This window comes from Lotus japonicus, chromosome 1 (genome assembly GCF_012489685.1).
Source record: "Lotus japonicus ecotype B-129 chromosome 1, LjGifu_v1.2".
Classification (NCBI taxonomy): Eukaryota; Viridiplantae; Streptophyta; class Magnoliopsida; order Fabales; family Fabaceae; genus Lotus; species Lotus japonicus.
The window spans coordinates 71,836,164-71,862,937 of record NC_080041.1 but is presented as its reverse complement, the minus strand read 5'-3'; the positions used below and the strand labels follow the sequence as shown (position 1 = coordinate 71,862,937).

Sequence of the window (26,774 nt, the reverse complement as noted above, 5' to 3'; positions counted from 1 at the left end):
TCACCATGTTCAGTATGAACAGTGGAAAAGCTTCAGAAGATCTGAAGCTATACAAACTCTGATGAGGACTCAGTCGCTAGAAGCTCTGATGATCCAGAAGTTCTGACAACCAAGAAACACTGAAGGTTCAGATGTTCCGATGGTGTAGAAGACTCTGAAGATCCAGAAGCTGAATAGTGGAAACTCTGAAGTCCAGAAGCAAGAAACTCTGAAGGCCATGTTCTTCCCTCTGAGTTCAGAATCAGAAGATACAATGGTCAGAGGATCTGTGCTTCCCTCTGACTCTGATCAACCGGCTTCACAAGTTCCAATACGAAGCATTCCTCTGATCAGAAGTCTCCTAGGTTAAAAGGTCAAGTCGCTATCCAAGTACAAAAGCAAGTGTACCTTCCTGACGACCTACCTAACGTTCTCAGCCACAGCAGAAGCTGGATTTTCCAGAACTGCCCTCCAACGGTAGCATTTCCCATGCAACGCTCAACCCTAATCCTTGGAGTATATATAGAGGCTGAAGATTGAAAGAAGCGGCTAGAAAGAAAAAATATACAAGAAGCAATACACACGCGCAAGACATATTCTAAGCTTTCTTTCATCTTGTAATTTATTTTAGTTTACACTCAGCTTATTCAGAAGCAAACCCTTGTAAACACCAACCTCAAACAGTTGTTTGATTTTTCCTTTAGGAGATCAAGGTTGATCGGATCCTAGAGAAGACTAAGAGAGTGAATCTTAGTGTGAGCTAAGTCAGTGTAATTGTTAGTCACTTGTAGGTTTCAAGTGCAGTTGTAACTCTTACCTGATTAGTGGATTTGCCTTCATTCTAAGAAGGAAGAAATCACCTTAACGGGTGGACTGGAGTAGCTTTGAGTGGATTTATCAAGTGAACCAGGATAAAATCCTTGTGTGCTTTTCTATCTCTATCTTTTGCACTTAGTTCTCGAAAGATTTGTTAAAATCTTTAAGGTGGTAGTTTTGTACTGAAACGTTATTCAAACCCCCCTTTCTACCGTTTTTCATACCTTCAATTGGTATCAGAGCGCAGTTCTGATTACCACACCTAACAGTGTTCAGTGATCCGGGCCGGTGTGAAAAACAATGGCTGCCACCACCAGTGAAACTCAAAGAGATGGTTACAACGCAAAGCCTCCTATGTTCGATGGTCAAAGGTTCGAATATTGGAAAGATAGACTGGAAGTTTCTTTCTGGGTTTCGATGCAGATCTCTGGGATATTATTGTGGATGGCTATGAGCGTCCAGTTGATGCAGATGGCAAAAAGATCCCAAGGTCAGAGATGTCTGCAGATCAAAAGAAGCTGTACTCACAACATCATAAAGCAAGAGCAATTCTTCTAAGTGCTATCTCCTATGAGGAGTACCAGAAGATTACAGATCGTGAGTTTGCTAAAGGCATTTTTTGATTCTCTGAAGATGTCTCATGAAGGAAACAAGAAAGTCAAAGAATCAAAGGCATTGTCTTTGATCCAAAAGTATGAATCCTTCATCATGGAGCCAAATGAGTCCATTGAAGAAATGTTCTCCAGATTTCAACTGCTTGTAGCTGGCATACGTCCTCTCAACAAGAGCTACACAACAAAAGATCACGTCATAAGGGTCATCAGGTGTCTTCCTGAAAGTTGGATGCCTTTGGTGACTTCAATAGAGCTCACGAGAGATGTTGAGAATATGAGTTTAGAAGAACTCATCAGCATTTTGAAATGCCATGAGCTGAAGCGCTCAGAGATGCAAGATCTGAGGAAAAAGTCCATAGCCTTGAAATCCAAATCTGAAAAGGCTAAGGTTGAGAAGTCAAAGGCTCTTCAAGCTGAAGAAGAAGATCTGAAGAAGCATCAGAAGATTCTGATGAAGATGAGCTGACTCTGATCTCCAAGAGACTCAACCGCATCTGGAAGCACAGGCAGAGCAAGTTCAAAGGCTCTGGAAAGGCAAGAGGAAAGTCTGAATCCTCAGGTCAGAAGAAGTCATCAATCAAGGAAGTCACTTGCTTTGAGTGCAAAGAATCAGGGCACTACAAAAGTGATTGTCCAAAATTGAAGAAGGACAAGAAGCCAAAGAAGCACTTCAAGACAAGAAGAGTCTGATGGTGACATTCGATGAATCAGAGTCAGAGGATGTTGACTCTGATGGTGAAGTCCAAGGACTCATGGCTATTGTCAAAGACAAAGGAACAGAGTCAAAGGAAGCTGTTGACCCTGACTCAGAATCAGAAGGAGATCCAGACTCTGACGATGAAAATGAGTATTTGCTTCCTTCTCTACCTCTGAACTGAAACATGCTTTGTCTGATATCATGGATAAGTATAACTCCTTGTTGTCTAAGCATAAGAACTGAAAAAGAACTTATCTGCTGTTTCTAAAACTCCTGCATCTGATTTGAAAAATGATAACCATGCTTTAGTTAATTCTAACTCTGTGCTTAAGAATCAAATTGCAAAGTTAGAAGAAGTTATTGCCTGCGATGCCTCTGATAGTAAGCATGAATCTAAGTATGAAAAATCTTTTCAAAGATTCCTGGCTAAAGCGTAGATAGAAGCTTAATGGCTTCAATGATCTATGGTGTAAGCAGAAATGGAATGCATGGCATTGGCTATTCTAAACCAATTAGAAATGAGCCTTCTGTGTCTAAAGCTAAATCCTTGTATGAATGCTTTGTTCCCTCTGGTACCATATTGCCTGATCCTGTACCTGCTGAAGTTGCTAAAAACCCTCTTAAAAAGGGATCTTTCTCTATGACTAAATATCATGCAAATATTCCTTTAAAATATCATGTTGAGACACCCAAGGTGATCAGAACCTTTGGGGTAACTAACAAAAGAGGACCCAGAAAGTGGGTACCTAAGGACAAGATTATCTATGTTGCAGATATCCTTGATAGCTCCACTGAAACACCAATCATGGTATCTGGACAGTGGATGCTCGCGTCACATGACGGGAGAAAAGCGTATGTTCCGAGAGCTGAAACTTAAGCCTGGAGGCGAAGTTGGCTTTGGAGGAAATGAAAAGGGTAAAATTATTGGTACTGGTACTATTTGTGTAGATAGTAGTCCATGCATTGATAATGTTTTATTGGTAGACGGCTTAACACATAACTTATTGTCTATAAGTCAATTAGCTGACAAGGGTTATGATGTTATATTCAATCAAAAGTCCTGCCGGGCTGTAAGTCAGATCGATGGCTCTGTTCTGTTTAACAGCAAGAGGAAGAACAACATTTATAAGATCAGATTATCTGAGTTGGAGGCTCAGAATGTGAAGTGCCTTCTGTCTGTTAATGAAGAGCAGTGGGTATGGCATAGACGGTTAGGGCATGCCAGTATGAGAAAGATTTCTCAGCTGAGCAAGCTAAACCTTGTCAGGGGCTTACCCAATCTGAAGTTCGCTTCAGACGCTCTTTGTGAAGCATGTCAGAAAGGCAAATTCACAAAAGTCCCTTTCAAGGCAAAGAATGTTGTCTCAACCTCAAGGCCGTTAGAACTTCTGCATATCGACCTGTTTGGACCAGTGAAAACTGAGTCTATAGGTGGCAAGAGATATGGGATGGTTATCGTTGATGACTATAGCCGCTGGACATGGGTAAAGTTTCTAACCCGCAAGGATGAGTCTCATGCTGTGTTCTCTACCTTCATTGCTCAAGTGCAAAACGAGAAGGCTTGTAGAATTGTGCGTGTCAGAAGTGACCATGGTGGAGAGTTTGAGAATGACAAGTTTGAGAGTCTGTTTGATTCCTATGGAATTACACATGATTTCTCTTGTCCCAGAACTCCTCAACAAAATGGTGTTGTTGAGAGGAAGAACAGAACTCTTCAGGAGATGGCTAGAACCATGCTCCAAGAAACTGGCATGGCTAAGCACTTTTGGGCAGAGGCAGTAAATACAGCATGTTACATTCAGAACAGAATCTCTGTGAGACCAATTCTGAATAAGACTCCTTATGAATTGTGGAAGAACATAAAACCCAACATTTCTTATTTTCATCCTTTTGGCTGTGTTTGTTATGTTCTCAATACTAAGGATAGATTGCATAAATTTGATGCTAAATCTTCTAAGTGTCTATTACTTGGTTATTCTGATAGATCTAAAGGTTTTAGATTTTATAATACTGATGCTAAGACTATTGAAGAATCTATTCATGTTAGATTTGATGATAAGCTTGACTCTGACCAGTCAAAGCTAGTTGAAAAGTTTGCAGATTTAAGCATTAATGTTTCTGACAAAGGCAAAGCTCCAGAGGAAGTTGAGCCAGAGGAAGATGAACCAGAGGAAGAAGCTGGTCCCTCTAACTCACAAACTCTGAAGAAGAGCAGAATCACTGCAGCTCATCCTAAGGAATTGATTCTGGGCAACAAAGATGAACCAGTCAGAACCAGATCTGCCTTCAGACCCTCTGAAGAGACCTTGCTGAGTCTGAAAGGATTGGTGTCCTTAATTGAACCCAAGTCCATAGATGAAGCTCTTCAGGACAAGGATTGGATTCTGGCCATGGAAGAAGAATTGAATCAATTCTCCAAGAACGATGTTTGGAGCTTAGTGAAGAAGCCTGAGAATGTCCATGTTATTGGAACGAAATGGGTATTCAGAAACAAGCTAAATGAGAAAGGAGATGTAGTCAGAAACAAGGCAAGGCTAGTTGCTCAAGGCTACAGCCAGCAGGAAGGAATAGACTACACGGAAACATTTGCTCCAGTAGCAAGACTGGAAGCAATCAGACTATTGATTTCTTTCTCAGTAAATCACAACATAGTTCTACATCAGATGGACGTAAAGAGTGCCTTCCTAAATGGTTATATCTCAGAGGAAGTCTATGTTCATCAACCCCCAGGTTTTGAAGATGAAAAGAAACCAGACCATGTGTTCAAATTGAAGAAATCACTCTACGGTCTGAAGCAAGCTCCCAGAGCATGGTATGAGAGACTTAGCTCATTCCTTCTGGAGAATGAGTTTGTAAGGGGTAAAGTAGATACAACTCTCTTTTGCAAGACTTATAAAGATGATATCTTAATTGTGCAAATTTATGTTGATGATATTATATTTGGTTCTGCTAATCAATCTCTATGCAAAGAATTTTCTGAGATGATGCAGGCTGAATTTGAGATGAGTATGATGGGAGAATTAAAGTACTTTCTGGGAATACAAGTTGATCAAACACCAGAAGGAACATATATCCATCAGAGCAAGTACACTAAAGAACTTCTGAAGAAGTTCAATATGCTGGAATCTACAGTGGCCAAGACTCCAATGCATCCAACATGCATTCTGGAAAAAGAAGATATAAGTGGTAAAGTATGTCAGAAGCTCTATCGTGGCATGATAGGTTCACTTCTGTACTTAACTGCATCTAGGCCAGACATATTATTTAGTGTTCATTTATGTGCTCGTTTCAATCAGATCCAAGGGAAACCCACTTAACTGCTGTTAAGAGGATCCTAAGGTATCTGAAAGGCACCACTAACCTTGGCTTGATGTATAAGAAAACATCAGAGTATAAGCTTTCAGGTTATTGTGATGCTGATTATGCTGGAGATAGAACAGAGAGAAAAAGTACTTCTGGAAATTGTCAATTTCTGAGAAGCAATCTAGTCTCATGGGCAAGCAAGAGGCAATCAACCATTGCTCTATCAACTGCAGAGGCAGAATATATCTCAGCAGCAATATGCAGCACTCAGATGCTCTGGATGAAACATCAGCTGGAGGATTATCAGATCCTTGAGAGCAATATCCCAATCTATTGTGATAACACTGCTGCAATTTCGTTGAGCAAGAATCCTATCTTGCATTCAAGGGCAAAGCACATTGAGGTAAAGTATCACTTCATTAGAGATTATGTGCAGAAGGGCGTACTTCTTCTGAAGTTTGTTGATACTGACCATCAATGGGCAGATATCTTTACAAAGCCCTTAGCTGAAGATAGATTTAATTTTATTCTGAAAAATCTAAACATGGACTTTTGTCCAGAGTGTAGATAGATCAGAACCTCTGACTATGATACTTCTTGATCAGAAGATGTCTAGTCCAGAAGGTAACTCAATCAGAGTGTGTGTGCCCACTGGTACTGACTCTGAAGCTGAGACAACAACACGTGCGTCAGAATTTCTGATGCATAGTTCCTTGTGCCCGTGTGACAGTCTGTTGTGATTGCGTGTAGATATGCTTATCTTCTGTGTGTGATTGTGTATTTTACTGTTACTGTCTATCTTTAATTTTCAACCGTTGATCTTAAAGTGCTCTTTGAATCAACAACGGTTATTTGATAAAACCCACTATACACACACGTTCTCTCTCACTTCCGGTTTTCACTCTCGCACTCCCTGCTTTTCAAAACCGCCTCCTTCGTGATTTCTCTCTCGATCTCTCTTCATCCTTCAAACTTCATCTTCTACCTCAAACCTTCAACCTCTTCAAAATGGTGAGACAAACCAGAAGATCTACTGCAGATGCACCTCAGTTCCCTCACATGGTAGTCGGGTTGGCAACGGGTCAACGGGGCTCTGAGAACCCAGCACAAGAACAAGCTCAAGCTCAAGAGGAGATTGTTCCTATTGCAGAACGGGGCTGTGCCGTTCACTGTGTATTTCCTCCTGAGGAACTCCAAGTCCTTGCAGAATGGAGATTCAACCTCGACAACTTGGCTGCAAATGGGTTTGATCTTCGTCCTGAAGTCCAAGCTCAAGGTTGGGGAAACTACTTCAATCGACTTCGAGGACCGGTGTATGAGAAGCTGGTAAAGGAATTCTGGAAGCACGCTGATTGTGATGACACTCAGGTGGTCTCTTACATACTGGGTAGGAAGATCATCATCACGGAGAAGTCCTTCGTGAATCTGCTAGGTGCAGAAACTGCTCATGGGTATCGGTTCTCACTGACGGAATCGAAGCTGAAACCCAGAACCAAGGACATCGTCAACAAGGCCCTGTACACCACCTTCAAACCGGGCAAGACGAGCTACAAAGTGATGGACCTTCAACCCAAACTCAGGGTCTGGCACAAGATCCTGCTCAACTGCATCAATCAACGACCAAAGGGCAGTTCTCCAGACTACATCAACTTCAATCAGAAGGCGATGCTGTTCTTCATTCAAGACAAGGAGAAGATCTGCCTTCCCTACTTCCTGTTCTCCTATTTGAAGGAATGCATCCGGAAGTCTCGCACCACCTCCTCCATCAAGTCAGCCATCAAATATATCCCTTTTGGGAGGCTGATCTCAGACTTTCTCATTGAAAGCAACTTGGTGCAAGATTTGATCAATGCTGGTTGCACAGAGGACTTGAGCACCATTGTCAGCGATGTCTTCACTGCCAACTCTCTGAAGAAGATGGGCTTAGTCCAGAAGAAGATTGCTCCTGCTCATGAGGACACATCTTCTGAGATCAGAGGAAGAAGAATGCCTCTGAATGACTACCCTCTGTGGACTCAAGCAGACCATCCTGAAGCCATCAGATGCTATGTTGAAGACCTCAGGGCTCAAGGATTCGAGATTGACCTTGATGATTTCGTCAGCAGACTTCCACCAGCTCCAGAGTTTCCTTCTCCTCCCAAGAAGAAAACCAAGAGGAAGATGGTTCTGGACGAATCCTCAGAGGAATCTGATGTCCCTCTGGTCAAGAAGGCGAAGAGCAAGCCTGATGATGATGATGGTGATGATAGTGAGGATGGTCCTCCAAAGAAGAAGCAGAAGAAAGTCAGAATTGTGGTGAAGCCTACTCGGGTGGAACCAGCTGCTGCAGAGGTCAGAAGGACTGAACCTCCTGCCAGAGTGACTCGATCATCAGCACATACAAGTAAGCCTGCACTTACCTCTGATGATGATTTGAATTTATTTGATGCACTCCCAATTTCTGCCTTACTCCAACACTCTTCAAATCCCCTCACTCCTATTCATGAATCCCAGCCAGCCGCACAAACCACCTCTCCACCACATTCCCCAAGATCTTCATTCTTTCAACCTTCTCCTGCTGAAGCACCACTCTGGAATTTGCTTCAGAACCAACCCTCTAGGTCAGAAGATCCAACCTCTCTCCTTACCATTCCATACGACTCATTAACTTCTGAACCCATCATCCCCAACCAACCAGAACCCAAACCAACAGAACCACAACCCAGAACGTCTGATCACTCTGCTCCCAGAGCATCAGCACGTCCTGCTGTCAGAACAACGGATACAGACTCTTCATCAGCCTTCACACCTGTATCCTTCCCCATCAATGTCTTTGACTCTCCTCCCTCCAATACCTCTGAATCACTTAGAAAATTCATGGAGGTTAGGAAAGAGAAGGTATCTGCCTTGGAAGAATATTACCTTACCTGTCCAAGCCCTAGGCAATATCCTGGCCCTAGACCTGAACGTCTAGTTGACCCAGATGAACCTATCTTGGCCAATCCTATCCAAGAGGCAGACCCCTTAGTCCAACAGGCTCACCCTGTCCCTGACCAACAAGAGCCAATTCAACCAGACCCTGAACCTGAACAATCAGTATCTAACCAATCCTCGGTTAGATCACCTCACCCTCTGGTTGAAACTTCAGACCCTCACCGTGGAACCTCTGAACCCAATGCTCCCATAATTAACATTGGTTCTCCACAAGGTGCCTCTGAAGCTCATAGCAGCAATCACCCAGCCTCTCCTGCACCCAACCTCTCCATCATTCCCTATACTCACCTTCAACCCACATCTCTCTCTGAGTGCATCAATATTTTCAATCATGAAGCCTCCTTGAGGCTCCGCAATGTGCACGGTCAGACTGACCTCAGTGAGAATGCTGAAAATGTGGCTGATGAGTGGAACGAGTTGAGCACTTGGCTAGTGGCTCAGTTTCCCGTTATGCTGCAGCTCCTGCATGCAGAGGGAAGTCAGAGCATTGAGGCTGCAAAGCAAAGGTTTGCTAGGAGGGTGGCTCTTCATGAACTCGAACAGAGAACCAAGCTTCTTGAAGCAATTGAAGAAGCCAAGAGACAGAAAGAACAAGAAGAAGAAGCTGCCCGTCAAGCAGCAGCTCAGGCTGAACAAGCCAGACTTGAGGCAGAACGTCTTGAAGCTGAGGCTGAGGCAGAGCGACTTGCACCAGTTCTGTTTACTCCTACTGCTTCTGCTTCCATTCCAGAACCTCAAGCTGCTCAGAACGTTCCTTCCAGCTCTACTCCGACAAGCTCCTCCAGACTCGACATCATGGAACAACGTCTTGACACTCATGAATCCATGCTGATTGAGATGAAGCACATGATGATGGAACTTCTGCGCCGTACTGACAAATCTTAGTTTTTTTAGGATCTCTTCTTTTTCTTCCTTTTCCTTTTTATTTAACGTTGTTTTATTTAAACTCTGCTTATTTACTTACTTTAATTTGTTCATTTGTGATTCTATATGCATATATCTATATATATTTGTGGCACATATGTTTGCAAAACCTGTTTTATCCAATGCATACTCTATGTTGCCAAGTTTGATGCTTAGATCATCTTTTTCTAGACTATCTTCTGTCGTCTTGAGTCTCTTTTCCACAGTCTCCTTCTCTTCCAGCAGATTCAGCTCCCGCTGGCAAAGCTCCTGAATCTCTTCCACGAAGCAGAGGAACTCCTTCAGATCTTTCTCCATCTCTGGACCAAGATCTTCTTCAAGCAGTGTCTTCGTCAGCTCTTGTATGGTCTCTGTACCATCGGGATGCCTAATATTGAGGAACATATCTTCCTCAAACGCCTTCCTTCTGAGCTCTTCTAATGCCATTCTGTATGATGCCATTTTTTTTCTGAATATTATTCGAGATGTGAAGCTTACCTTTCTCTCCAACGCTTTTTATAGGCTTCACTTTCTCTCTGAAAGTTAATGCTCTTACAGTTTCTCGAGGTTAAGTACTTGGTAACTGACCCTTCTATTTCCTCACTTGACCGGTGGTAAACGTTCATCCCTTGCATTAACTCTTCTATTTATTATCGCCTCACTCTGATTCTTACATCGTCTTCATTTTCTTTCAACTTAGACCTTCTCTAAGGGGGAGTACCTTGAACTTCAAGCTAAGTTTTTCACACCCCGAGCTTTTTGCTTATGACAAAAAGGGGGAGTAAACCCAGTTTTTGATGTGTAAGATGTGTTAGTGTGACTTATTTTTCTTTTGGAGATTTTAAGAGTTCCACCTTCATGACCATAGATGTGTCACTGGGCAAATACAAGGAATACATTTCACTTCTTCTGAAGTGATTCTAAGTTGACTCTGATACCCAAGACTCTGATACCTTGTCCATGACTCTGATCACTTATGCGCTCTGATTATTCGTTTTTCATCTATGTCATAAGCTTTTCACTCTGAACTCTTATATGATTTAGCTCAGAATCTAGACTTTACTAACGTTTTCATCAAGTATTAGATTCAGGGGGAGCTAAGCTCAGAATCAAGCAGTGACTTGAATTCAGAATGAGCAAGATAAACTATTCACATCAGGATAAGTCTTATTCTATATCTCTAAACTCCGAGTGAATTCAGTTTAATGTTTAAGAATTGTTCATCAAAAATCTTAGTTTTGTCATCATCAAAAAGGGGGAGATTGTAAGATCAAGTTTTGATCTAGTAGTACAACTCTATGTTTTGATGATTACAAGTTAACCTTTTGATATGAACAATTGTGGTACTCTAACGTGTTTTTCTGAGTGTGCTATTTACAGGCTCTGACCCTGACTCAATTTCACACAAATCAGAAGCACTGTGTATAAAGGGTAACCCAAGCAACGCTTTCGCATTCACCATGTTCAGTATGAACAGTGGAAAAGCTTCAGAAGATCTGAAGCTATACAAACTCTGATGAGGACTCAGTCGCTAGAAGCTCTGATGATCCAGAAGTTCTGACAACCAAGAAACACTGAAGGTTCAGATGTTCCGATGGTGTAGAAGACTCTGAAGATCCAGAAGCTGAATAGTAGAAACTCTGAAGTCCAGAAGCAAGAAACTCTGAAGGCCATGTTCTTCCCTCTGAGTTCAGAATCAGAAGATACAATGGTCAGAGGATCTGTGCTATCCCTCTGACTCTGATCAACCGGCTTCACAAGTTCCAATACGAAGCATTCCTCTGATCAGAAGTCTCCTAGGTTAAAAGGTCAAGTCGCTATCCAAGTACAAAAGCAAGTGTACCTTCCTGACGACCTACCTAACGTTCTCAGCCACAGCAGAAGCTGGATTTTCCAGAACTGCCCTCCAACGGTAGCATTTCCCATGCAACGCTCAACCCTAATCCTTGGAGTATATATAGAGGCTGAAGATTGAAAGAAGCGGCTAGAAGAAGAAAAAATATACAAGAAGCAATACACACGCGCAAGACATATTCTAAGCTTTCTTTCATCTTGTAATTTATTTTAGTTTACACTCAGCTTATTCAGAAGCAAACCCTTGTAAACACCAACCTCAAACAGTTGTTTGATTTTTCCTTTAGGAGATCAAGGTTGATCGGATCCTAGAGAAGACTAAGAGAGTGAATCTTAGTGTGAGCTAAGTCAGTGTAATTGTTAGTCACTTGTAGGTTTCAAGTGCAGTTGTAACTCTTACCTGATTAGTGGATTGCCTTCATTCTAAGAAGGAAGAAATCACCTTAACGGGTGGACTGGAGTAGCTTGAGTGATTTATCAAGTGAACCAGGATAAAATCCTTGTGTGCTTTTCTATCTCTATCTTTTGCACTTAGTTCTCGAAAAGATTTGTTAAAATCTTTAAGGTGGTAGTTTTGTACTGAAAACGTTATTCAAACCCCCCCTTTCTACCGTTTTTCATACCTTCAGAATCATTCTGGTCATGATAGGTATCACGATTGTCACCAGAATCACGATAATTTTGACGTTGTTGATCATTCCGATAGTCAAGTCCACCACGAAATTCAGCAGCATAATTGGCTTGAGACGGCGTCAAATCCACAGAAGGTGGCGGTGTTTGGGAAATCGGAGCAGGAACCGATGCGAACGCATGTGTATGCGCAAGCAACGCAGAAGTAGTAGAATCTCTAAGGCTACGTTTCTGTGATCGTTCCAGGCGAGCATCATGAGTAATGATCATCGCTTCGACCTCAGAAGTCGTGCTCGAAGAAGCATGAGTGAAGATAATCGTGCTTAAAGCACTATAATCTTCAGGTAAACCATAAAAAATCGCTTCAAGGTGATCGCGAAAACTTACGGGTTCACCAATGGAAACCAGAGTGTTGACGATCGTCTTGATGCGTTGAAGATATTCAGTGATCGACTTCGAACCTTTGGTTATGTTCTTCAGCTCAGATCTGAGCTGAGCAGACTGTGCGCGACACTGATTCTCAAAAAAGTCAAGGATCTCACGCCAAACCTGCGATGATCTCTCGCAGTTGATCACCGTTGGAAGAACAAACGAAGATAGAGTCGTCAAGAGCCATGTAAACACCATGGAATCTTGCTTAATCCAAGTCGTATAACCTGGATTCTCAGTCGCAGCTACACGATCCTCTTCAGTCAGAAAACATTGTGGAATTTCTGGATCAACCAGAAAATCATGAAGCTGATGCGATCGAATCGCACCTTCAACTTGTTGACGCCAAGAATAGAAATTCGAATCATCAAGCTTGATTGTTGCAGTACGAGACAGAGACTCAAGAACATTGACAACGGAAGCAGTGCAGCAGCCATGGATCAAGGACCGATTGAAGCTCTGATTACCATGTTAGAGTTAGAGAAGCAATGAGAGAAAGAAGAGAGAAGAGAGAAATAGAAATATAACAGAAAATGTATTATTGATAATCTGAGTGATTACAGAAGATGTGATATCCTTATATAGAAGAACAGGAGAATACCAACAGCTGTAACATACAGCTGACATAAATAGGAGAATACCAACAGCTGACATAAATAGGAGAATACAAACAGCTGCATATGTCAGCTGTCATAACAACTCAAAAGCTGATGCAGCAGCATAGTAAATACAAACACAATGTACTTTAACAACATCCAGCAGAGAATCAATTCTAAGTTATAACACTAGCAAACGTGGAACCAAACATGCTACAAAAGGATGAAAAAGACTGCAAGTTTCAGAAGACTAAGTTGAAAAGAATACATTCTCTTAATGTAAACCATTTGATCTGAACAGACAACAGAGTGGCCAAATCTAAAGATATAATACCTGAACTGCCAAGTGATCCTTGAGACTAGTCAAGATCTCAGGAGTTGTCTTCTCAATCTCATCTCCATGGCCTAAGGCACCACAGTATCCCTTGCCCCATGTATATACCTGAATCATCAAGAAAAGAAGCTCAAAAAGCTAGTCCCACAAAAATAACATCGAAATTTTATTTTGTTCAACGAAACTCACAAATCCATTTGAATCAAGTGCCACTGCATGCTCGTCCCCAGCAGATACACAGACAACATGAATACCTTTCCTTCTAAATTTCAGTATAGCGCGTGGCTGAAGCTCATCATGTTGCTCACCATGGCCAAGATAAAAATTAGCACCTGATCCAAAGGAGTATACTGTTCCATCTTCCGTAACAGATAAGATATAGCTTGGTCCGGCTGCAATCTGAACAACAGAGCCAACATTGCTAAGAACTTCAATTGAAGAGCTATTCCATTCGTAGACATCCATTAAAATTGAAGAGCTATTCATGAAACAATACTAAAAATAAAATAAAAAATTGAAGAGCTATTCCATTCGTAGACATCCATTAAAATTGTAACATCACAACTAGAAAACACCACATAACAGAAAACTGGTAGAACATCTCATGTCTACCAGCTTGGACCTATGAAGCACCGACTCCGACACGAACATTGCGACACGACTAATCTCCAAAAAATAGGACATTATATATATATAGACACACACATATCCACATTTCAAAGTCAAGACAAGTTAGTCTCTGTACAAAGAAAATATAAAAACAATTTCCTAAGCATTATGACAGGTAGCTACACAAAAAATAAGGCACCATTTTACAAAGTAATCACTTTCACCAAAAAAAAAAAACATAAAATCTAGCTAACGTCTTTCGCCTCCTTCTCGATCATCATCGTTGAAAAGCCTCTAGCTCTGCCTCATCAAGTGACAAATTAGCAATTTCTTTTATGGTTTAACTTTTAAAAAATATTTTGTTTAAAATGATATAGGTGTCCTAGATGTAAGGCCCGAGTTTTTAAGTTTATGCTAAGTGAATAAACTTCTTATTCACGATTAGGGTTGATGTAATGTGAAGGGAAACCTGAACGAAAGTTTATTAAATGAAATATATTTATGAAGGAGAAAGTTCAGGAAAAGTTCAAGGATTTGCATTATGATCGATAAAAGTTATAGCACGAACGTTTTACGCTTAAACCTAGGTCAGAAACCCTAGTATATAGCTAATTTTCACTTTTAGGCACGATGGCAGTTAATTCCAAAAATCTTCAGAGAAATGTTAGAACTTCTCTTTTTCCATATATCACAATCGTTTCGAGGCGAAACTCTAGGATCTACGAACGTCCGATTCCAATCATCGGAAGTTTGCCGAAACCGAATCCCTGGTATTTCAAAACCCTAGAATTTCTCGACAATGAAGACTTTTTCTATTCAGAGCTTCAAATGAATATTCCACACGCGTACACCCATTTCTCTTGATGATTTCAATCTTTCTTCCGAAGGAAGTTTTCCATTCCGACATTCGATGCAAAAAGCAACTTATCGGGTAAAATAGTTTTATACCGACTATGCTTTAGTTGCCAAAAATACCAAGAGACCTCTTTATAGTTTTGGAACTCTTTTGCCAAAACAAATCTATTAATTCATGGAGAATGAAGTCGGAAAAATCAGATTCGCGAAACTTTCATTTTCCCGCGAATTTCCAACCTTTATATATAGCAAAGAAAGGAAGAAAAACACAAATTCTCCTCCATTTTCTCTCCCAAAACCGCGGCCAAGAACAAGGAAGAAGGAAGAAGAGTTTTCTTCATCGTTTGCTTGATCGTCGATCAATCAGTTGCTACTTCAAGGCTTCGAGGTATAGTCGCTAATCCTTACCTCTGATCGCTTTTTCCATAGCTTTTCTGTAGAGTTTTCTGAGCGGATAGTTTATGGGTTTTTGCAAAACTATCCTGAATCTTTCATTTCTGATTCTAAACCTCTTCCTTATGCGCCCAAGATCACTTCTGCCGGGTTAGATTTTCCGTTATGTCGCCGGAATTCCGCCGGAATCAATTTGAGCCTAAAATACCCATTTTTGGAGTTCTTGGTGTAAAGCTTCAACCTTTAGGCTGAAAACTATCGCCTTAGCTTAGTGCTAGTAGGATTAGTTGTCATAAACATCGTTGGTGACGTCCCTGCAAAATTTTATTTTTGGGATTTCAGTTTTGAAAAAATCCTAAGTTAAAAATCATGACCAAAATACCCCTGCGACAGTTTTTGATCCGATAATTTTTCCGAGTTCAGAATACCCTTAGTTACGGCTTATGAAAGCATAGGAACCAAGTTTGATCGAAGAAAAATCGAGCCCCATAATTGCACAAAGTGGCCGAGCCCTATTAGGGGGGAGGAGGAAAATTTCCTTTTCCGAAAACTTGTCTTTCGCGCTAGTTTATCGTACCTTAGGGTATAGATTACTTCGAGTAACCTTAGTAAGTATCGATAGCTTAGTTTCCGATAGATTCTGATAGTATTCTGTGATTTTATTGTAAAGGTGCTTTTGAGGATTTCCCCGAGGACCAACACTTTGAGAGCGAGGAAGCACTAGTTGATCATTCTGGAGAACTTTCAGGTGAGGGCTTCTCACTGAATCTCTAGTTAATGCTTAGGGTCGATGTTTCGACATTGTTTACTGTTTATGCACTGGAATTGTGTGTGATTGGAAAATGTTTTCTGAGGCTTCGGCTGACAATGTAGATGATTCATCTACTGAATGTTTTTGAGATTGTCTTACATGCTATGTGCTATGTGGGTAATCTAGGATGTGTGGTGCATGCTTTATATGCTAATTGCTAAGTGTTTATGATGCGATTTATTGATATATGACATGTTGTTGATTGTGATGATTTAAATATGCTCTGTACTGGAATCTGAGATTCTGAATGGTGAGAATAGCGGGCAGGTCATGCCGATTTTATTTTGAGAGTTTTGAGAAAGTTTGATAGGACGAACGAGGTTCGGGCCTTAATTTTGTTTAGTGGATCGAGACATCCTCTGGAAGCGACTTGGGATTGGGAGATCCTGAAAATGTATAAGACTTGCGATAAGACAAAATGGAATCTATTTTATAAAGAAAATTCATAAGACTTTTATAAAGAAAATTCATAAGACCTTAAATAACCTCAAAATCTTTAAGTAATGATAACAACCTCGAAGGAAGGCATTGGAAGTCAAATCATAGTTTTGGAAAAACGAGGAGTGTCGTCGGATCCAAGTGTTGAGTTTGTTGTTGTGCTGTTGGAGCAGCGTTTGTTGTTGTGCTGTTGGAGCAGCGTTTGTTGTTGTGCTGTTGGAGCAGCGTTTATTGTTGTGCTGTTGGAGCAGCGTTTGTTATTGTGCTGTTGGAGCAGCGTTTGTTGTGGTGCTGTTGGAGCAGCTATGTGTCGTTATGAAGTGTGTCTTTTGGTCGCAGAATCGACTTTACCTTAGGGTAAGCTTTTAGAGACTTTAACTTCCCTAGAACACGTGGCGACGTGTCGAGTGAGGACGGAGACGTTGTTTGACTAATCATTTTGCATACATGCAACATTAATGAGGTATTAACACAGGACGTACTCTGGACCTCGTCGGTTTCCAAAATGGTCATAAGACCCGGAATGCCGTGAAAGAGCGTTTGTAGACGTCTCTTGTAGCAGACCGAAATGGCAGACCTACGGGTTTACTGCTGATCTGACTACCCCTGTTGGAGTAAGAGGCACGCGGGCCGAAATGGCTCCACCGTGGCTGGTGTTAGGGCTGATCCGTTTGATGTCCATCCCTTTCCGGAATGCATGTGGTTGACTGGGTTAACCTGCATACATATCATGCAACATGCATACTAATTTAGTTGTTGAGTGTGATTGGTAATTGTTAAACCTATTTGGAACATGCTATCTGCTATTATTGTGTTTATGTTATTGTGGAACATGCAACCCTAGGAATGACATCTTTAGCTATAAGCCTAAGTGGCTATCTATTATTTGTACCTATTGGGTTTATTATCTACATAGTTCTTTAGAGTTGACCCTCGCGTCTTCTGTGTGTGCTTTGGCGGACAACGCCTTTTGTCAGATGAATATTGCGGACTGGTTCACCATGGTCCACCCTTCGGGGGGGATGAGGTACGAGATGATAGATCAGGACGACCCCGGGTCGTGGGTGGTTGACCCCGCGAGCCACCGAGCGACGTATTCGGGGCGCATCATGGAGGACCACGTGGACAGTGGAGGACTCTTGAGGTCAGGAGTGTTGAGGCGATGCTCTATCAGCTTCAACTTGCCACCGGGCGTTCACTGCGGACCAGGATTCGGAGGAGCACCGCCGCCACCGTCATCTTCAGAGGAGGAGGATCCCTCAGAGGAGATTCCAGTGGGAGTGCCTTCGGCAGGGTCTAGTGCACCCTCTGTTGCGATCATTGATGATCAGGGTTCGGGCCCTAAGCCCGTGAGTCCAGCATCGGAGCGCACTGCGGTTGCGAGGGGAGGACGGATAGGGCTGGTAGACTTGGTCGTTCTGGATTCTGATTCAGACGACGATCATGCTAGCACCTAGTTTTGAGTGTTGGTATGAGCTCCTCGAGTTATGATTAGTGTAGGAGTAGAGTTTTAGCTCTGACAGTCTTGCTTCATTTGTTACTTAGGGGACAGGGTAGATCCGCCTATAGCTTTTTGGTGTGGTTTCCTTACGGGAATCACAGAGAGTTGGTTGGACTTAGGAGGTCTTATTTTCAGGCCATTGGGTCAGCTGATTCTCAGTTTTGAGGGATGGTGTTGCGGGCACTTCACCCTTTTCATTTGGTTTGTATATATTGCCTACGGGCGTTGCACTTTTCTTTCCGTCACTGGAGGTTACTCGTGACGAGGTTGTTACTTACAGCGGGGGCTGTTTATATATTGTATATTAGTTCTATTGCTTTTCGCTTTTGGGTTTTATTTAATTCAGTCTTGTCTTAGTTATTATCGGAAAAAAAAATATTTCACGTTTTTCCGCATTAAGTTTACTTTTGGTTACTAAAGTGACGCCACCGAAATCGGGGTGTTACACTAGACGTGTCCAGCCAAGAAGAAGTGTCGGAGCACCAAAAAAGTATGTTTTATTTGGACATTGAAGAATTTTCTGACACGTGTCGTGTTGTTGTATGAGTATCAATACTGTATCAGTACTCAGTGTCTGACACCGGGACGCTCCATATTCCAGAGGTGTTTGTGCTTCATAGGCATGGACAATTTTGGGACTTAGCACAAAATTTGCTAGTATATAGCTTGTAACAACACAAAATATATCAAATATGTGATTAGGAACTTCTATCAAAGAGATAAGAATAATACAGACTAAGATCAAAATAAGAGAAGAAAAATGAGCTTGCAGATGAGGAACTCATTCCTTGAACAAAAGTGAGGTTAATCATCCCACTTGAACAATATATAATAAGCAACCAACTATTAACTTTTAACTCAACCAACAAATATCATCTATGTATATTATTGTGGTGATGATTTGAAATTCACCTGCTTGCAAGGAATCCCCTTCTGGGATTCAACAAGACGAGGCCGGAAAATTGGTCGGATTGTATCTCTATGCCCACAGCAAGAAGATGAATTATCTCCGCGTGTGAATACCTGCATTAGTCAAAGCTGAAGTCACAGGTTTATGGTGGAAACAACCACTAATCATTTTACAATTTAAAACCATCCTTTCCATTTCCAGGTAAAACAAAGAAACAACCGATCTGAGCCATCAGTATGGAACATGAAGCAAAATTTATGGACCATCTTTTATGAACTATAATAAATTTGCAGCTAAGTTGAATCACTTATGCAACACAGTTAATCATGGACATTTATGAGTGAGAGTATTGCTCATATCATTTTCAAATCATTTTGCATTCTTTCCAGACTGTTAACATAAAACTAAACACCTTCTGAGAGTAACAGTATTGATGAAAAAACATCACAAATTTTACCATGATGTTGCTCATACATAATAAATATTAGAAATAGTAAAACCAATGCGCTTCTTATAATAATTTTCACAACATTACAAAGTCCAATCTGTTCCAGTTATTTCAACAAGATCCTGTTAAGTGCAGGGTAGACTTTAAATAATAAAGTGGGTCAATGACAAAAGTCTGCGCCTTCACGTTAGAGAATAGATTTGAACAAAAAAACTCAATAATTTAGAATTTTGTATGGACAAATAACCTGAAATATTAAAACTAACCCCCAAGAATTACTCATCAGTGGTTACCCAAATATACTTTGGTCAGTAAGTTTGAAGATTTAGTGGAGACAAATCCTCAGTTATGCATCTGATTCTTTCCAGTGTTCAAAATTTAAAACTAAATAGATGTTGCATATTGTGGGGACGGATGATTTCAATAGATTCTACCTGAAGCCCGTCAATGTTAATTTGTAGACGAAGCATTGAAGTACTATCTCAATTACAAACATCGTTTATTCCAGGAAATCTATATTCAAGCATCCGACTATTACTACAAATGGAAGTTCGAAAACAAGCTTGGATGGTTAGTTAAACTAAAAGCCTTAGGCTTGTACATCAATTTGACCCAATGAATGTAATGACCAAATAAAAAAAAGAGGTAAACTAAGATGGTTAAACTCATTCCGCAAGTAAGGACTCATTTGGTTGTCATATTAGGCATGATAATATAAGCTTATACAATACATTGGGTTTATCCATTGTTTAATGTTAACATTGTATTGTATAGGCTTATCCATCAATCCAATCTTATACATTAAAACGACGGATTATTTAATCCAGCATATAGATGATGGATAAAGCCTGATAAGATTGTGCGTATAAGCTACATGAAAGTATTTAACCCATTGCCACTACCTCCAGCCCCACCGCCTCCGCCATTGCCATCTCCACTGCCACCACCAACGTTGCCGCCACCACCGCTACCATTACCCCCACCGCCACCGCCACCACCACAACCAACTCGACCACCCCCCCTCACAATATCAGGTCTAATATTGTCAAGCTTTATATTATACAACATACCAAAGGGGCCCTAAGATACACGAACATTTGGAACTGCAGGAAGTCTCTGTAATTCTATTCTATTCGGTCTCACTTCACCCACTATAGCAGTCTTTAATCTGTGGTTCTTATGAAATCGAAGAATACGGCTTTTCAACTAGGATAAGTATTTGACTCCTAAATTATGAAAAAAACCTTATAATTTTTAGGTGTTTATGGAAAAGTAAGATGAGGGATAGGGAGCTCCTGAAAAACTTGAGTTCTAATTATGCAATAAGTTTGATTCATTTTACCTTTTTATTCATTTAATTTTTTGTTCTAATGAGTTTTCATTGAGAAGTTTATCCAAATGAGCTCTATATTAAATGATAGAAGTAAAATAGGTCGAAGACAAATGAAAGAAAACATATATGATTCCTTCTTCGTCAGACCTACTTCTGACAACTCATTCTATCCCAGCCCCTAGAGAAAAACCTTTCTTTCATCATCATGAATCTTCTTTACCTGACTCACATGTATTCAGTTACTTTCTAGTTAATTCAGAGAAAATTTTACAGAGACTGCAGCTGAGAAATAATTCATAGTTTGTCCAAAACATTAAAGAGTAAAATTATCATCTTCCTTAAAAAGGAATTACAAAAATTCACTCATTATGACTATCAATCAAGCTCTAAACAGCACCCTAGCGGAGTATGATGGATTGAACAACCACAATGCAAAATGTTTTGAACACCTGATGTCTCTCTAGACTGCTAGTACAAAATGACAATGACCAAGCTCATAACACAAGCATTTAAATAACACGAGTGAAAACAAAGAAAACTTCCGCTATCATATTCCTACCTTGAAGGAAAACTCTTAAATTTTGAGATTCAAAACACATACATTTGTAAGACAAGCACATCTGTTTCTAATTATCCTATAAGCATAAAATGTTAAGTGCAAGTCCAATAATGGTTTTATTTAAATCTCTAGCATTGTCAAGGTTTCTGAATCAGGAAACACCACAAACCACTGAAGATATATTTTGATCCGGATTAGTGAGCCCGTTTAGTTATCGACTGAGCACTTATTGGAGCTTATCTACTAAAAAAACACTAGATAAGCTTCAATAAGTTTTCTTTGGTCTGCATCCAAACGGGTTCAATGACAAACTCAAGAGTCATAACTAAATGGATATACTTTAAGCAGCCACAAACCTCTCCAGATAGCATAACAAAAGCTGCATGGTTATAGGAGGCTGAAACATGAACCACGCGTGCCAAAGGGGGGTAGTCAATCCGGGTAAACGCTACACACTATGTTGTTTCAGGGCCTTGACCAAGCACGCCACACAAACCCGAACCGCAAGAGTAGACAGAGGAATTGCTGATCAAGAAGGTGTGATACTTCCCAGTGGTAATTTGCATCTGCCAATTAAAAAGTTTCCATCATGATTTAAACTTACAGGTCTTTCTTGAAAAGGATAGCAAGAAGGCTAAATGAAACACAGGTGAAAAATATAGTAATGATATAATTATCTAAATAATGAGATTTTTTTGTCTGCTCTATGAAGCTCTGATTCTGTAACACTTTTTTGGGTTTGAACCACAGGTTTCCTCCAATGAGGCAATCATGTTTGAGCTTGGTAGGACCACTATGGGCAGCTAAGCTCTTCCTACCAAGTATTTAACGCAGTTGTATTCTCAGAGACTCGAACCCGAGACCTTAGAACAACCACGTGTCAATTGATCTACCCGCTCAGTGGTTTTGCTTTTGTAACACTTGAAACTCCAACTTCACTTCCTTTTTTCTCCTTTCTTTTTCAGTTCTAATGATTTCAAGAATGCATTATTTATTACATTACTTATTATAATAGTGACATTGAGAGAGGTAGATCATGCAATATAAATGTTTCATCTAAAACAACTTGGGGTTGAAAAGCAAAAAGAAAACACTCCCACCCTTCAGAAAACAGGCAACTCTAAATTCAAAAGGAAACAAAAGTAATGGTTTTGATATAATGAAATGGTACATTGCCTGAAGATGTCTCAACCATCTCAGAAGATTGCTCCACAGACTGCAAAAGCCTCAAAACTCGCTTCCAATTTCCGGAGCATCGATCATACAACTCCCTCTGAGAATCCAAACCCATCCTAGAATAGATAGCATGGGAGGCACACAACAGAAAAGCAGCAAAGTCAATCAATGACTTAAACTTGAAAGGGTACAAGCCATGACCGCCACCAAAAGCCTTGGAAGTTAACTCGAGAGAAACAAGGTCCATTGCACTGAGCCTCCCCGAGCACAGAATTTCCAAAACCAAATGTGAAGGTAACTCCTCAATGGGAAAAGGTCTATATCTGTCTCCCATTATTGAAAGCCTCTCTCAGCAAACAAAATGTGATTCAAATATACAGTGACAGCAACCAGGAACTTCCCTTTGGCATCAAATTTTGAGACGAAATCTCATGCAATTTGATGACCCTTGTTTAGTGGTGTTTTTAGGGTCATTTCTTTCTTTGTTTTGAGTCTTTTTGTTGAGTCTCATGTAGTGTTTCATGCATTCTCATGCATTTTTATCTTTCTTTGAGTCTTTACTTCGTTTTGGTAATTTTGTAGTTTTATAGGGAGTTTTCTTGCATTTTAAGTAAGTTTAGGACTTGCATGGTTTTATTGTGTTAATTGAAGGATCTCTTGTGCTAATAAGCTCTTTGAGCTTCTAGAATTTTCCTTGGCTTGTTGGTTAAGTTTGCAGATCAGGAACTGAAGGTGAAAGAAGGCCAAGAGGCTTGGAATTGAAGGAGGACTTAAAGAGGCTTGGAAGAGGAGTTACAAGAAGCTAAAAAGTCTTTTCCAGCGAGCTTAAGCGCCTAGGCGCTGGGAATTGGCGCCTAGGCGCTAGTGGTGTTTGTCAGGCTGCTGGAATTGGCGCCTAGGCGCTGGGAATTGGCGCCTAGGCGCCAGACACCTCCAGAGAGCATGTTTCTGGGATGGAATTGGCGCTCAGGCGCTCTGAATTGGCGCCTGAGCGCCCAGACTCGACTGTTTTGCCTATAAATTGGTTTTTAGACATTTCTCTTGGGACCTTTTGTCATTTTATCATATTTTCATAAGTTAGAAGAGAGGGTTTGAGTTCTGGAGCTTGAGGAACTTTCCCTAAGCCCTATGTGTAAGATCAAGATTTGGTCATGTGGTACAACTCTATGTTTTAATGATAACAAGTATTTATTTGTGGATGAACAACTATGATACTCTAATGTTTGTCTTGAGTGTTTTGACAAACAGGTTCTGATTCTGACACCAGAAGATATATTCATCAGAGGATCAGAAGATCTGAAGATCAGAGGATCTGAGGATCTGAAGATCAGAGGATCTGAGGATCAGAAGATCTGAGGATCAGAGGATCTGAGGATCAGAAGATCTGAGAATCAGAGGATCTGAGGATCAGAGGATCTGAAGATCAGAGGATCTAAAGATCAGAAGATCAGAAGATCTGAGGACCAGAAGATCTGAGGACCAGAGGCTCTGAAGGTCCAGAAGCAGAAGTAACGAAGGTCAGAGGATCCAAGATTCCCTCTGACTCTGATCACCAAGCTTCACAAGTTCCAACACGAAGCATTCCTCTGATCAGAAGTCAATGGTTAAAGGCAAATGTCTCAATCAAGAAGTACAAGAGCAGTGTATGTGAGACCCAAGTTTTTAAGTTTGGAATAAACCGAATAAAATTTCTTTTCACGATTAAATCGATGTAACGTGAAGGAAAAACCTGAACCAGTGCTTATTGAATGGAATCAATTTGTGAAGGAGAAAGTTCAGGAGAAAAAGCTAAGGATTGTATCAAAGTCGATAAAAGTTATAGCACATCTAATATTCGCATTAAACCTAGGACAAGAACCTTAGGAAAAAAAAAACTAAGTTCCACCCTTGGAACACTATAGGAATAAATTCCAAAAATCTTCTAGAGGAATATAAGACTTTCTCTTATTCCTTTCCATAACAAGCGTTTCGATACGAAACCCTGGAATGTACGAACGACAAATTCCAATGCTCGAAAGTTTGCCGAAATCGAAACCCTGATAGTTTAGAAACCCTAAAATCAACGAACGATGAAGAATTTTTCTATTCGGAGCTTCAAATAAAGATTTCATCCGCGAACGCCCACTCTAATCCACGTTCCAAAACTTTCTTCAGAAGGAAGTTTCTGCATCCGAGGTCAAAACCATAAAGTGCATAAAGTGCATTTTAAGCCGGTAAACATTAAAAACAAGCCTCGAAAACCAAAAATCATACTGATATTTCTTTGAAGAATTAGAAGATTCAGCGGGAAGAATATCGTGTCTAAAATACGTTGGAATCAGTAGGAAAAATCGGAATCGGGAAATTTTTATTTTTCCGCATCTTCCATTTCCTATATATAGTTTGAAAAATGAAAAAAAAAACAAAAAACAAAAAAATCACAACACACACACACACGGCCGTGGCTTCAAGAGGAGGAAAAGGAAGAAAAGTGATTTTGCCAATTCTTGCCTGATCGTCCCACAGTTCGTTGCTACGCGTAGGCCTCGAGGTACTGATGCTTTTCCTTACCTTTGATCGTAAATTCTGTCGCTTTTCTCTATGTCTTTCTGTGCTCAAAGTTTTGAGCTTTTTGTAAAACCGTCCAAATAACTTGATTTTAGTGTCTGAACTTATTGCCTACGTGCTCTAGAGCATGAATATCCGGTTGTTTTCTGCTGAATCTCGCCGAAATGCCGCCGGGATCAATTTCTGTTGGAAAAACCCATTTCTGGGTAAACTTCTGTTCTTTAAGCTGAAAATTCACGACTGAGCTTAGCTTTAGTAGGATTAGTTGTTATAAATGTCATTAGGATCGATCCCATCCAATTTGTTTTTCGAAATTCCAAATTTGAAATTCTGAGCTGAAAATAATGACCAAAATACCCCTGCTACAGTTTTCGACCCGATAATTTTTCTGAGAGTTTCCCTGGCCTAGATATCGCCTAAGAATACCTAGGAATTGATTTAGATCGAAGAAAAAGTTCGAAAACCCTATTTTCCATAGTGGCCGAAACCTATTTGCTTGGGTACCGTGTCCAAAAATAATTTTTGGGTCTCTATGACCTGAGCCATTGCGTAGCTCTTTCAATTGTCGAAATTTTGGCGCCGGTTTCGTGTCATTCCGAGTTCTGTAGCTCGAGTTATGCACGTTTTAGCGAATAAAGTGTTTTTGTACAAAACTTGAATCGAGTCAAAACTCATCCATTCGGGGGAAGCCCTTCCATTCGTGCCTAAATGTTGTACTCTGAAGCTTCTTGAGCTTTGTCTAACGTTAGTTAGTATTGTTTCGATTGTACTGACTTATTTTGATTGATTTTTGCTTTGTTTGCTCTAAGGTTCGTTTGTGGAAACCTTGGACTTGACTGAGCAAGCTTGTGAGCGAGACCTGCACCTCGAGACTAGAACAACTCGAGGTGAGGGCAACTTACCTTGCTAGCTAATGTTTTAGGCGTCGATGAATTCGACTTGATTTATTGTTTAAGCACTTGATTGTGATTGACTGGGAAATGTTTTCTGAGGCTTCGGCTGACAATGTTGAATATTTATCGTTTTGATTGCCATTGATTGATTCATATGTTGTACCTGCTAAATGGATAATCATAGGCTATGTGAATACTTGTGCACATGATTTGCTGGATTATATTGATTATACTATGCAATTATACGAATATTTGTGGAACGTCAGAGTGTGGGGAAACGGGTAGTTATGCCATACTCAAGATGAGAATTTGGGAAAGTTTGACAGGACGAACGGAGGTTCGGGCCTTGTTATTGTGTTAATGGATCGAGACCTTCTCTGGGAATTACTTGGGATGTTGGGATCTTTTAAACTCATAAGGTTAGAGATAAACCTAAATGGAAACTATTTTACAAGGAAAATTCATAATACACTAAACAACCTCTAAACCCTTTTAATAATGATAACAATGTCAGATGAAAGCTTAGGGCTTGGATATTAGTTTTGGAAAATGAGAAGTGTCGCCGAATCCAAGTTTTGGGGAAACTAATAAGTTTCTGAGTATGTTGATACTCCTTTGCTCGATGAGCAGTTTGTTGTTTGGCTATCTAAAGGATAAGCCGGGGGAACTATAAGTTTCCAAGTACATTGGTACTCCTTCGCTCTTTGAGCAGTTTATTTAGCCATCCAAAGGATGAGCCGGGAAGCTTCACTGAGGCGTGAGACTTCGTGAAAGCATGGAACTTCACTGAAGCGTGAGACTTCGTGAAAGTGTGTAAGCTTCACTGAGGCGTGAGACTTCGTGAAAGCAGAAACTTCACTGAGGCGGGAGACCTCGTGGAGACGAGAACCTTCGCTGAAGCGGGAGACTTTGCGGAGGCGTACACCTTTGCTGAAGCGGGAGACTTTGCGGAGGCGTGCAACTTCACTGAAGCGTGAGACTTCGTGAAGGTGTGGAACTTCATTGAAGCGGGAGACTTCATGAAGGCGCGAAACTTCACTGAAGCGTGAGACTTCGTGAATGCGTGAAAATTCACTGAAGCGTGAGACTTCGTGAATGTGTGAGATTTCACTGAAGCGTGAGACTTCGTGAAAGCGTAAGACCCCATTGAAGCGTGAGACTTCATGGAAGCGT

The 26,774-nt window shown here is 40.7% G+C and overlaps 1 pseudogene; it reads right to left on the bottom strand.

Annotated features, from left to right (window-relative positions):
- Positions 1 to 22,583, bottom strand: part of LOC130744811 (uncharacterized) — a 52,707-nt pseudogene extending 30,124 nt beyond the window's left edge.
- Between the last annotated feature and the right edge of the window lie 4,191 nt (positions 22,584 to 26,774).